Genomic DNA, 11310 nt, shown 5'->3' with positions numbered 1-11310 from the left:
GCAGTCAGAACAACCTGAATCGTAACACGCTCAAACAGCGGAGGTGACAGTGGACTTTAGGAGGAGCCCCCCACCACCATACTCAACAGCCTAAGGAGCTGCTGATCCACTTCTACACAGCCATCATTCAGTTCGTTCTCTGCATGTCCATCACTGTCTGGTTTGGATCTGCCACTTAATTGGACAGGGACAGGCTGCAACGGACAGTCAGGACTGCAGAATAGGTCCTTGGTGCCACCCTGTCCTCCATTCAGGATTATACCTGTCCAGAGTGAGGAAACGGGCAGGAAATATCATTGCAGATCCATCTCACCCCGGACACAACCTGTTCCAGCTTCTCCCCTCTGGTAGGCGCTACAGAGCACTGTACACCAAAACAATCAAGAAGCAGTCTCTTCCTCAGGTCTTTGTGTCTGGAGATAACTGTTCATCAGAATGATGCATCACTCTGATAAACAGTTGACTTCAGACACAGTGTCAGGAACAATCTCTGTACAGTAACTTTGTAACTCTGACTCTTAACACCTACCTGAACTCTATTTATTATTATTTATTCGTCATTTTTTAAATTCAGTAGCCATTTATATTGTATATACTGTATATACCATATCCTGTCCTATCATGTACATAACACCGGCACAAAAATAATTATTCCATCATTTGCACTACACTTATTGTGCTGTCTTGCTGTCTACAAATGCTGTTTTTGTTTATGGTGTGTGTACAGTATGTGTGTGCTGTACACTGTAGTCTGTGTCTGCTTCTTGCTGAGCAGTTTTTGTTTATGCTTGTTCTGTGTATGTACATCGTGAGCAATGTAAGACCGGAGTCAAATTCCTCGTCTGTGTACACGTACCTGGCCATTAGGGCTGATTCTGAACCTGATTTATTGTGACACAAAACGTTATTTCTGTTCAGCCAAGCTGACGTTTATCATGGACAAAACCTCTCAAACCTTGCATGAGACAGTGAGGTCCCTGAGCAGCTTCTTCAGCAACAGACTGCTGCACCCACAGTGCAGGAAGGAGCGCTACTGCAGGTTCTTCAGACTCTACAACTCAGCAATGACGTGCAAATGTGCAATTGTACATGTCAGTATATAAAGTATTAACCCTAAACTATACTGCTAAATATATTTTTGTCCTGTGCAGTCATATTTATTTTCTACATCATGTACACTATAGTGTATGTATAGATTCTTAGTCTTATTTGGTCTATGTCTACTATGTTGTGTATTTTTCAATTCTATTTTGTTATCTAATTTGGATTTTCTTATCTGTTGTGTTTAGCTGCCATAACAAGTGAATTTCCTCCATGTGGGATCAGTAAAGTCTATCTTATATTATATTATCTTAAAACACCAGATACTGTACATTATGGGGATTTGTATGGAGGTAGATCGGTGCCAAAAACATGGAAAATGGACAGACTAAAAGTCACAAACAGATATTACAACTTGTAAACACATAACACAATCTACAAATAGATTAAAATTTGCAAACAAAGTTCTCATGATCCACAAATATAAAGCATGATATACAAAAATATTAAAAATCTACAAATAAACACATCATGATTCACAAATAGAAATCAGTGACTTGTACTTGAAAACCAGAATTTGAATGAATGTAAAGTGATTTGTTTGCAGGTGAATTTCATGTTCTGTTTATAGATTGTGTCACATTTGTTTTCAGAATTTTGGCACTATTGTTTCGCTGTGGTGACAGAACAATGCCATAATTGTTGAAAATTAAGAGACTATGAGTCAAAAATGCATATTACAATTTGTAAACACAAAACAAGATCTACAAAAAGTTTTAAATCTGCAAACAAACTCTTTATGATTCACAAATAGAAATCAGTGACTTGTTCTTGACAACCAGAATTTAAATGAATTCATAGTGATTTGTCTGTGCATGAGGGTCATTATTTGTTTGTAGATTGTATTGCATTTATTTTCTGAATTTTGGCACAACTGTTTTGCTGTTTTCCCATTAAAAATTCTACAAATGCCCTCCTCACAATTTGCAAACAAACGCAGTCAAACTTGTATTTTCAAACCACTGTAAAAAGACATTCTTACACATTCTGTGCAAAGCTCAGCATGCAAGTGTTGAATCTGTGTTTGCAGATCACAGGGCATTCACAGATCCCTCTGCACATGTCTACAGATCATTTTGGGACTATCTTTCCGCAGAGTGTGTGACTACGATCCACATGTGTAGTCAGCCAATCAGGGGTATTGCTTCAATGTGATGTCACGTCCCCTCAATAAGCCCTTTTCAAAGTAAGAGCTAACGCTTCTCGGATAGGTGGGTTGGGCTCACTGCCAGTTGCTGGTGTCACCGCACTGACAGGCGGGCAGAGCCTCTGCAGACACAGCCTGGGCAGTGCTGGGGAAGGAAGGACGGACGGACCGACGGACACTCTCAAGATGGGTTGTCAGGTAAGCGGTCGCTCGATCAACTAATTATGTGACATTTAATAAAGAATAATGTTATCGCAGCCCAGTAACCGTTAACGTTATGCACCACCGTTAAAACTGTCCAGAACCTGGCTCACCAACAGCCTGGCGTTAGGCTTGTGCGGACTACACGACTTTCAGCGTCGGCTGAACAAATGGCATTGTGTAAATTTGCACTTGCGCGTTGAGTTTTAATCAAGTCCCCAAACTTGTCCAGCTAACGTAATATCATTTAGCTTTGGCTATAATTGTATAACCAAACGTGTTTACAGCATATGAACAACAGCACATACAGCTAGCTAGCCATACCGCACCAAACAAACGTTCGCAGGGGACGCATCGGCGTCAGGACCCCCGCCGAAATCTCGACCTTATTACTGGGAACTAAAGGACACTGCCTCCCCGTAGCATTTATTTTTATGGCATGGCAAATATGTAATGATTAACCGAACAGAGCATTAATGTTAACTAGAACGACCCCTCTGTTGTATCGCAGCTTTTGTCTGGTAAAAAAACCTACTAGCGTTTCCGAAAGCAATGTGCTCATGTCTTTTATATTTTGTTTTTTTTCCCCCTCTGTCTGCAGAATCCTGACCGGAGGCGCCCAATCCGTATCCAGAACTGCCAAACTGCTGTGGTTGTGTTTGTTTGTTTTGTTCTTTTAAGAACTTGATGGCTTTATCCAGTTTGATATTAAATTTGTTATGAACTTTAATTGTGTGTCTCTTCATTTTACTCACACACAAAGTAGCTATTTTTATTGGTCAGGCATATTGTTTTGCATTATATTCCCATCAAATCTGATGTTCATGTATAGCCCACACTTAGGTCATGGATTGGATGGTTTTACGCCCATTCGGCAGGTGAGGGCAAAATTAAGGGAATGTTCTGTGTGCGGGGGTGTTAAAAAGACTCTTAAGCCTCTCTGGGACAGTCTAGTCCATATTTGAGGGCCCTAGCTGTAGTGGTTTTTGATCTGGCCCAGGGCTTAAGTGTAAATATCCTAAATCACCCTTTTTATAGTGTTTTCACAAACAGGAAAAAGTGGGTTTCTGGCAGCATTAAGGTGTTTGAAAACCTGGTTGAGTAAAAATTGTACCTAAATTTTACCTAAAGTATGAAAAGGACTCATAATGCAGTAAAATGTTCCTGTCAGTGTTGCATTATTATATCTGATGTTTCTGCTACACTAGGCCCTATCTTGCATTTTACTGTGATTGTTATGTAAAATCATTTTTGGGTTGTTTTAATGGAAAGTCTTTAATCATAGACCCAGTGCAAACTTATTGTTCTCCCCCTCTAATCAATGTGTTCTGGTAAGCTGTTTCTGTAGAGTGGTGGCAGAAGTATTCACTTTATTTAGACTACTTCAGTAAAAGTACTACTACCACACAGTGAAAATACTGCAGATTGTGCTATGTCCCAGCCTTGACAAGCCCCCAATTCACTCAAGGATTTACCACACTTTAATTCATTTCAGTTTGCACTTTTCATATAGAGCAGGTCTAGACAGTACTCTGTGATAAAATTTCCAGAGAACCAACAATTCTCACCAAGAGCAAGCACTAGGCAACAGAGGCAAGGATAACTTCCTTTTAAGAGGCCTTTTGTGTACATAGATAAAGTCTTAGATATCTAAGACTATAGTGTAGCTCGTGATGAATGGGGGCAAAAACATATATATAAAAAATACAAAGGATTGTGGGTATGTACAATATTTACATTATTAAAGAATTACGGTAAACAATATCTAGGCTTATATATCTATAAATATATATGTAATAAACCATATATATATGATAGAGATAGATAGATGGTTTGGGGTTAGAAACTTTCGCTGGCTTTTCTACTGCCGTTCTACTCTCTGAGGTGCTCTGGCGCCCTTGACTCACAAAGTATGCGCCACGGTGGCACATTTTTGCAAAAATGCACACTACTCTTAGTACCTGCACTCTCACCTCACAAGGTCTTGGGTTCGAACCTTGGTCGCTCCAGGCCTTACTGCGTGGAGTCTGTATGTTCTCCCTGTGTCTGCGTGGGTTCTCTCTGGCTTGCTCCCACCATCCAAATACATGCAGGCTAGGTTAACTGATGACTCTAAATTGTCCTTAGGTGTGAGTGTGACTGGTTGTTTGTCTATGTGTACCCCGCCCGGATTGGCTCCAGCCCTGCCGCGACCCTGTGCACAGGATAAGCGGCTGACAATGGATGGGGTGTCCTTGGAAAGTAGGCCTTGGCCACAGTAGCCTACAGTGGCAAAAAGCACATTTTCCTACCGAGAAAGCCTCAAACTCCCATGCAGTACAGGTTAAACTTGAAAAATTAGCATATCGTGCAAAGGTTCATTTATTTCATTAATTCAACTTAAAAGGTGAAACTAATATATTATATAGACTCATTACATGCAAAGTGAGATATTTCAAGCCTTTATTTGATATAATTTCGATGATTATTGTGTACAGCTTATGAAAACCCCAAATTCAAAATCTCAGAAAATTAGAATATTCCATGAAATCAATAAAAAAAACAGAAAGGATTTTAAATACAGATATAATAAACATGATTGTGTTTTGTGTTTACAAGTTGTAATATCTGTTTGTGACTTTTAGTCTGTCCATTTTCAATGTTTTTGGCACCGATTTTGAGCCACTCTGATATGACTCTTATTGGAAGTAGATCTGAGTAGTAGATCCACAGAGGCTGTGGCAAACCAATAGCTGCTTGAGTTTGTAATCAAGTAAATAGCTGAACTACTTGCTATCACAGGATATAGGCTATGTGCCCATTGATGCGCACACATATGTAAGAATACTCTTTATTGATTATAGCTCTGCTTTCAACACAATCCTGCCTAACAAACGCGTTACCAAATTGCAGGACCTAGGACTTAACACATCATTGTGCAACAGTCCGTCAGACTTAGCAAGTAAAGCCTAGTTCACACTACATGATTTTAAGCCCGATTTACAGTTCGGCGAGCTCTGTGACCGTCGGGCTGTGATCAGGGGTAAATCAGGGATTGATTGGCGGTCGCCAGTCGTTATGTGTGAACTAATCAACGACACATCAAAACGGTTCCCCGACACATTTATGACACATCGCCGACGTCTGCCAGATATCTAGCATACCAAATATCTGGGAGAGTCAGCCGACTCCACATCCACATCCAGCCAAGAAGCCAACTAGTAGTATGGTGTAATAGTTACAACCTGGCTCTGAAAATCATGAAGACCAGGGATGGGATCGTGGACTTTTGCAAGTCAGGACAACACACTTACACCTCACTCTATACAAGGAGTGAGGCAGTGGAGAAGCTCGCCAAATTCAAGTTCCTGGGCCTAACAGTGACGAAGGAACTGTCCTGGAGCACCAATGCCGCCTCAGTGATTGTGAAAGCCCAACAGCGCCTCTTTTGCCTGACAAAACTGAAGAAAGCAAACGATCCGCAGAAGCTCCTGGTGAATTTCTACCACACTTCCATTGAAAGTATGCTGAAATACTTCGTGTCAGTGTGGTTCACCAGTTACATGAAGGCAGAACAGCAAGCTCTTGAGGGAGTAATAAAGACAACTGGGAAAATCATCGGTCCCAGTTACCAGATGTCACCACCATCTACACCTCCCGCTGCCTACGTCGATCTCGCAGCATCATCATAGACCAGTCCCATCACTTGTTTGACCTCCTGCCCTCAGGAAGATGATACAAGTCTTTCTGAGCAAGGACTACCAGAATGATGAGCATTTATTTCCCCCAGGCAGTGAGGCTGTTAAAATCAACTCTCCAAGCCCCCACCCCTCCTGTTTCATCCCAAAATCCAGCCTTACTCAACAGTATGTTGTACAGTACCTATACAAAAGGTAATCAACATCTAAGCATTTAAGATAAATGCACATTTTAGCTTGTATTTTTATTGTTACATTTAATGAAATATCTTTAAATGACATCCAAATGAATCAACAATCTATGTAAGTCTATGTAAATGAGCCTTTAGGCAGCATTGTGAGGACAGTATGTTTCTTTATGTTGCTTTCACAGAAATTAGGCTAAAAGATTCCAGAAGCGAACAGGGATAGAGGGCAACACTCTCCAAATGTTAATTTCTTTGTGGCTGCACCGAGTAGCTGTACCACATTGAAAATGGCCTCCCATGAAGCGCAGACTGGGACCTCACACAGCTAATCTTGATTGACTTTTCCATTTTGACTTTAATATTGAGCTCAGATCATACTCCTGCTGTGTCCTCTTTGAAGAAGATGAGTAATAAGATGTCTCCATTTTTATTGCCTCTGACCTTTTGCCGTCCATATTAGTGTACGTTCATGGCCCGAACCTTACCTCAATCAAGCCCAGTACTCTTTTGGATGAGATTCTGTCATGTGGTATTTCTATAGTTATAAAGAAAGCATATGTTTTCTCCCCTAGGTCAAAGGGTTTAAAAGGTAACAAACCTGACCTCAAAGATGGTCTCTTTGAGGTGTGTGTATGTGTGTGTATAATCCTTGATAAATAGTGTGGGCAGACATAGACAAAAACGAAAAAACAAAGCAGCAGAAGAAGAGGTCAAACAGCAGCAGGACTGCTCTTGCATTCTAATCAGCGTCCCCTGTTTTGGCTCCCAGGAAGGTCTCACTCAACAGGCCAGGACATTGTACATCTCATCAGTGCCTGCACAGATACAGAGTAAACACACACACATATACAAACACACACACACATTGACTGAGCAAAATGAGTCTGTCTAGGACTGTGGGGAAATAGCCGATACGAAACAAGGCGGCAAAACGCAGGACAGACAGAAAAATTAGGTGACCCCCCTAAAATGAGCCCACTGTCCGTTTCTGGAAAGCTGCATGAATCTGACTAATTTTAGATCAACTTCAATAAAAAGCTTGCACAAGCTGTGACAGAATATATGTGGTACTGTCAGAACACCATAAAGCTACTTAAAGGGACAAAGAAGGGACAAAGGGTTTACTGTTAAACCAGCAAACAGCTGCTACTGCTGTATGTGGGATTTATCGCTTATGTATTTGTGATATTGCTAGGCTTTTTGCAGCATGATTTGTTTTCAGAATAACATATTGACATATTGTATCCAAGAGCACAGCAGTGAAACACATTAAAGTACTTGCATGGGGTAAACAGAGGAGGTCTTTAAGTCCTTGATAAATAGTAAACTGTTGCCAGATAAATCACAAGTTATGACCACTGGTGGTACAGATATTCATTAGAGTAGAGAATATCTGATTTAGAAAATAATTACATTTCAAATCCATCATTTCTGAGGAGAACTCTACAGTGTATATTTTATTCCGAACTGACTTTATGGCTGTTGGTCACCAATGAAATGCTTTACCACACACTTCTGTATCTTATACTGTGCCATACCGTCCTTGGTGTAATTACTGACCCCAGTGCTGCAGGTTTAATAAAATGCTTTTATTTGCAATCCTAAATAATTGAATCCATAGGAGAACCTCATTCTAAAGGACAAGCAAACGCAGTTGTAGCTCACAAGTCATTTCATGGTGATACCAAGGTCAAGGCACATGTTCCTTCAGTATACTACTGAAACATCACAGAATTGCTACACAGATGGGTAGACTCTATGCAAGGACCTCAAACCATCCCTGACTGAATACATTTCAACAGTCTATTCTGGTAGCATGAGCAATAATCAGAATCAGAATCAGAAGGAACTTTATTGCCAAGTAGTATTTTACACATACAAGGAATTTGTTTTGGTGTTAAGGTGCTACACGCAGACAGACATACAGCTGACATAAATAAATGGAGAAATATATATATATGTAATAAACAAATGCAAGTTATATAAGAATAACAGTAAAATAGAGAAAAATAATACAACTGAAAATATAAAAAAATAATATTAAAAATAACAATGGAACAACAACAATTTACAATTAACAACAAATTAACAACAAATATGTGAAATGTGCCAGGTTCGTGCATGATATGACACGAAGTGATATTTACATGTGCAAAGACGATATTGTATTATTTGAAGGGGAGGGGAGTGTCAGTGGGGGGCCTGGGCCTTGTTGAAGAGGCTAGCAGCAGATGGGTAGAAGCTGTATTTGTGGCAAGAGGTTTTGGTCCTGATGGACTGCAGCCTCTTGCCAGAGGGGAGAGTCTGAAACAGTTTGTGACCGGGATGGGGAGGCATCAGCTGCAGTCTTTCCTGCTCACCTCGGAGTCCTGGAGGCGTACAGGTCCTGAAGTGATGGAAGATTGCAGCCAATCACCTTCTTTGCAGAGCGAATGATACGGCAGTGGCAGCAGCGTACCAGATGGTGAAGAAGGAGGTGAGGATGGACTCAGTGATGGCGGTGTAGAAGTGCACCATCATTGTCTTTGGCAGGCTGAACTTCTTCAGCCTGCCTTCTTGGTGAAGGAGGTGATGTTCAGCTCCCACTTGAGGTCCTGGGAGATGGTGGTGCCCATGAAGTGGAAGGAGTACACAGTGGCGACAGGGGAGTCACTCAGGATGATGGGGGAGGGTGGGGCTGGGCTCTTCCTGAAGTCCACGACCATCTCCACTGTCTTCAGAGCATTGAGGTCCAGACTGTTCTGGCCGCACCAGGTCACCAGATGGTCGATCTCCCACCTGTAGGCAGACTCATCCCCACCAGAGATGAGCCCAATGAGGGTGGTGTCGTCCGCAAACTTCAGGAGCTTGACAGACTGGTGACTGGAGGTGCAGGTGTTGGTATACAGGGAGAAGAGCAGAGGGGAAAGAACGCAGCCATGAGGGGAACCGGTGCTGATGGTCCTGGAGTCAGAGACATGTTTTCCCATCTTGACGTGCTGCTTCCTGTCCGTCAGGAAGTCTGTGATCCACCTGCAGGTGGAGTCAGGCACGTTCAGCTGGGAGAGCTTGTCCTGCAGCAGGGCCGGGATGATGGTGTTGAAAGCAGAGCTGAAGTCCACAAACAGGATCCTGGCATAGGTTCCTGAGGAGTCCAGGTGCTGGGGGATGTAGTGAAGGGCGATGTTTACTGCAACATCTACAGACCTGTTGGCTCTGTAGGTGAACTGCAGGGGGTCCAGGAGTGGTTCTGTGATGGATTTAAGGTGGGACAACACAAGGCGTTCAAAAGACTTCATTACCACAGAGGACAGGGCGACAGGTATGTAGTCGTTTAGTCCTGTGTTTCTTGGTTTTTTGGGGACAGGGATGATGGTGGAGGCTTTGAAGCAGGCTGGCACATGGCATGACTCCAGTGAGGTGTTAAAAATGTCTGTAAACACCGGAGACAGCTGATCAGCACAGTGCTTCAGGGTGGATGGGGAGACAGAGTCCGGCCCCACTGCTTTGCGAGGTTTCTGCCTCCTGTGAACATCCCTCTCTAGGATGGTAAGAGAGGGGGAGGAGGTGGGGGATGAGATGGTGGACTGTGGCCGATCAGTGGTGTGATGGGGGATGGTCTGTCCCATTGTCTTTCAAAGCGACAGTAAAACTGGTTCAACTCGTTGGCAAGGCGTGAGTCGTTCATGGAGTGGGGGGATTTAGGTTTGTACCTGGTGATCTGTCTGAATCCTCTCCAGACAGAAGCAGAGTCATTCCTTGAGAACTGGTGTTGTAGTCTCTCTGCATACAGTTGTTCAGCATCTCGCACCGCCTTGCCACCGCCGTAGAGTGGAATTATTCATGTCCATGTTTACCAAAGAACAAATAGGCACATTAAAATGTGATGTCCAGGTAACTGTAGCTTTCATTCTAGCTAATGATAATAGTATTGTCTACAAATATAATGACTTTGGCTTCTCTCACAACACATTTGTCAACCTAGACTTACTGCTGGATCAGTGAGGGTCAAGCCTAAGCTGGTAACCTTATTTTACTCTTTTCCCTCTTTTCAAAGGAGATAACTCCCATTAATCCTAACCATATGCATGCAGGCCTGTAAGAGAGGACAGAGCCTTACATTGCAATAATGTATGAAAAGGAGTGACGGATGAAGGGATGCTTGGATGCTGGGATGAGAGACGTTCTTTTTTTAATGATACTGACAGGTGCAACCTGGGAGTTTCCTGACCTACTAACGCATTCATAACAGCCTGGTTTGACATCACACTTCCTAGAAAGAACCTGAACAAGCCATGACTCATGGTAGCCTGATCATGTAATAAAACTGGTAAAAAACAAACGAGCAACTAGATAATACATTTATTTGAAAATAAAGGGCACATAGTTGTGTGTTACAGATGTCACTCAGTCTGGTTGGCTATTCTCTCTTCCCTTCGGGTGGACTTGAGCTGCTCATGCTGTTTTAGGTAGTGGCAAATGTTTTGGTGCCCTAAGTCAGTGGTTCTTCTTTATTTTTTTTATTTAATTTCATTTAATTCATCCATAAGTAAAATAGTGACTGAAAGCATGACTATTTTGGTCATGGATTTCATACACTTTCTGGAATAAAACATCGAAAAGCCAAAATCCTATCAAATGGGCGACCCTGGGACAAAATCTTATCAAATGGGGGTCCGTGGTGTCAGTTCAGGGGTCCTTGATGTGAAAAAGTTTGAGAACAATTACCTTAAGTGAACTGTCATTAAGAGCACCCTGCCAACCCCCCCGCCCCCTAAATTCAGAATAAGAAGTCTACTCAGAAGAGGCATCGATTGGCATGGTGGCGGTTAAACTAATTAAAATTATTGGTTGTTTATCCATTTTCAGATTTCCAACACTGTAGCCATGCCTGTAAAGACAACTATCATTGGATTCTTTTGATACTGAAAAAACTTAAAACTTTTGTTTTAAGGGCACTCTGTAAATCATGTCTATGCCAAAGAAGCAAATACTGATAGAACTGTAATATAAGAAT

At 42.0% G+C, this 11310-nt stretch overlaps 1 long non-coding RNA gene across 1 annotated transcript; it reads left to right on the top strand.

Annotated features, from left to right (window-relative positions):
- Positions 1-2131: 2131 nt before the first annotated feature.
- Positions 2132-3179, top strand: LOC119915051. Its single transcript, XR_005446883.1, has 2 exons — positions 2132-2446; positions 3051-3179. It is a non-coding gene; the product is annotated as an uncharacterized LOC119915051 (long non-coding RNA).
- The last annotated feature ends 8131 nt before the right edge of the window (positions 3180-11310 follow it).

Source organism: Micropterus salmoides, unplaced genomic scaffold (assembly GCF_014851395.1).
Source record: "Micropterus salmoides isolate LMB-PRFRI ecotype aquatic unplaced genomic scaffold, ASM1485139v1 Ms_hic_scaffold_20, whole genome shotgun sequence".
Lineage (NCBI taxonomy): Eukaryota > Metazoa > Chordata > Actinopteri > Centrarchiformes > Centrarchidae > Micropterus > Micropterus salmoides.
The sequence above is the reverse complement of the archived record's forward strand: the minus strand, read 5'-3'. Positions and strand labels throughout refer to the sequence as shown.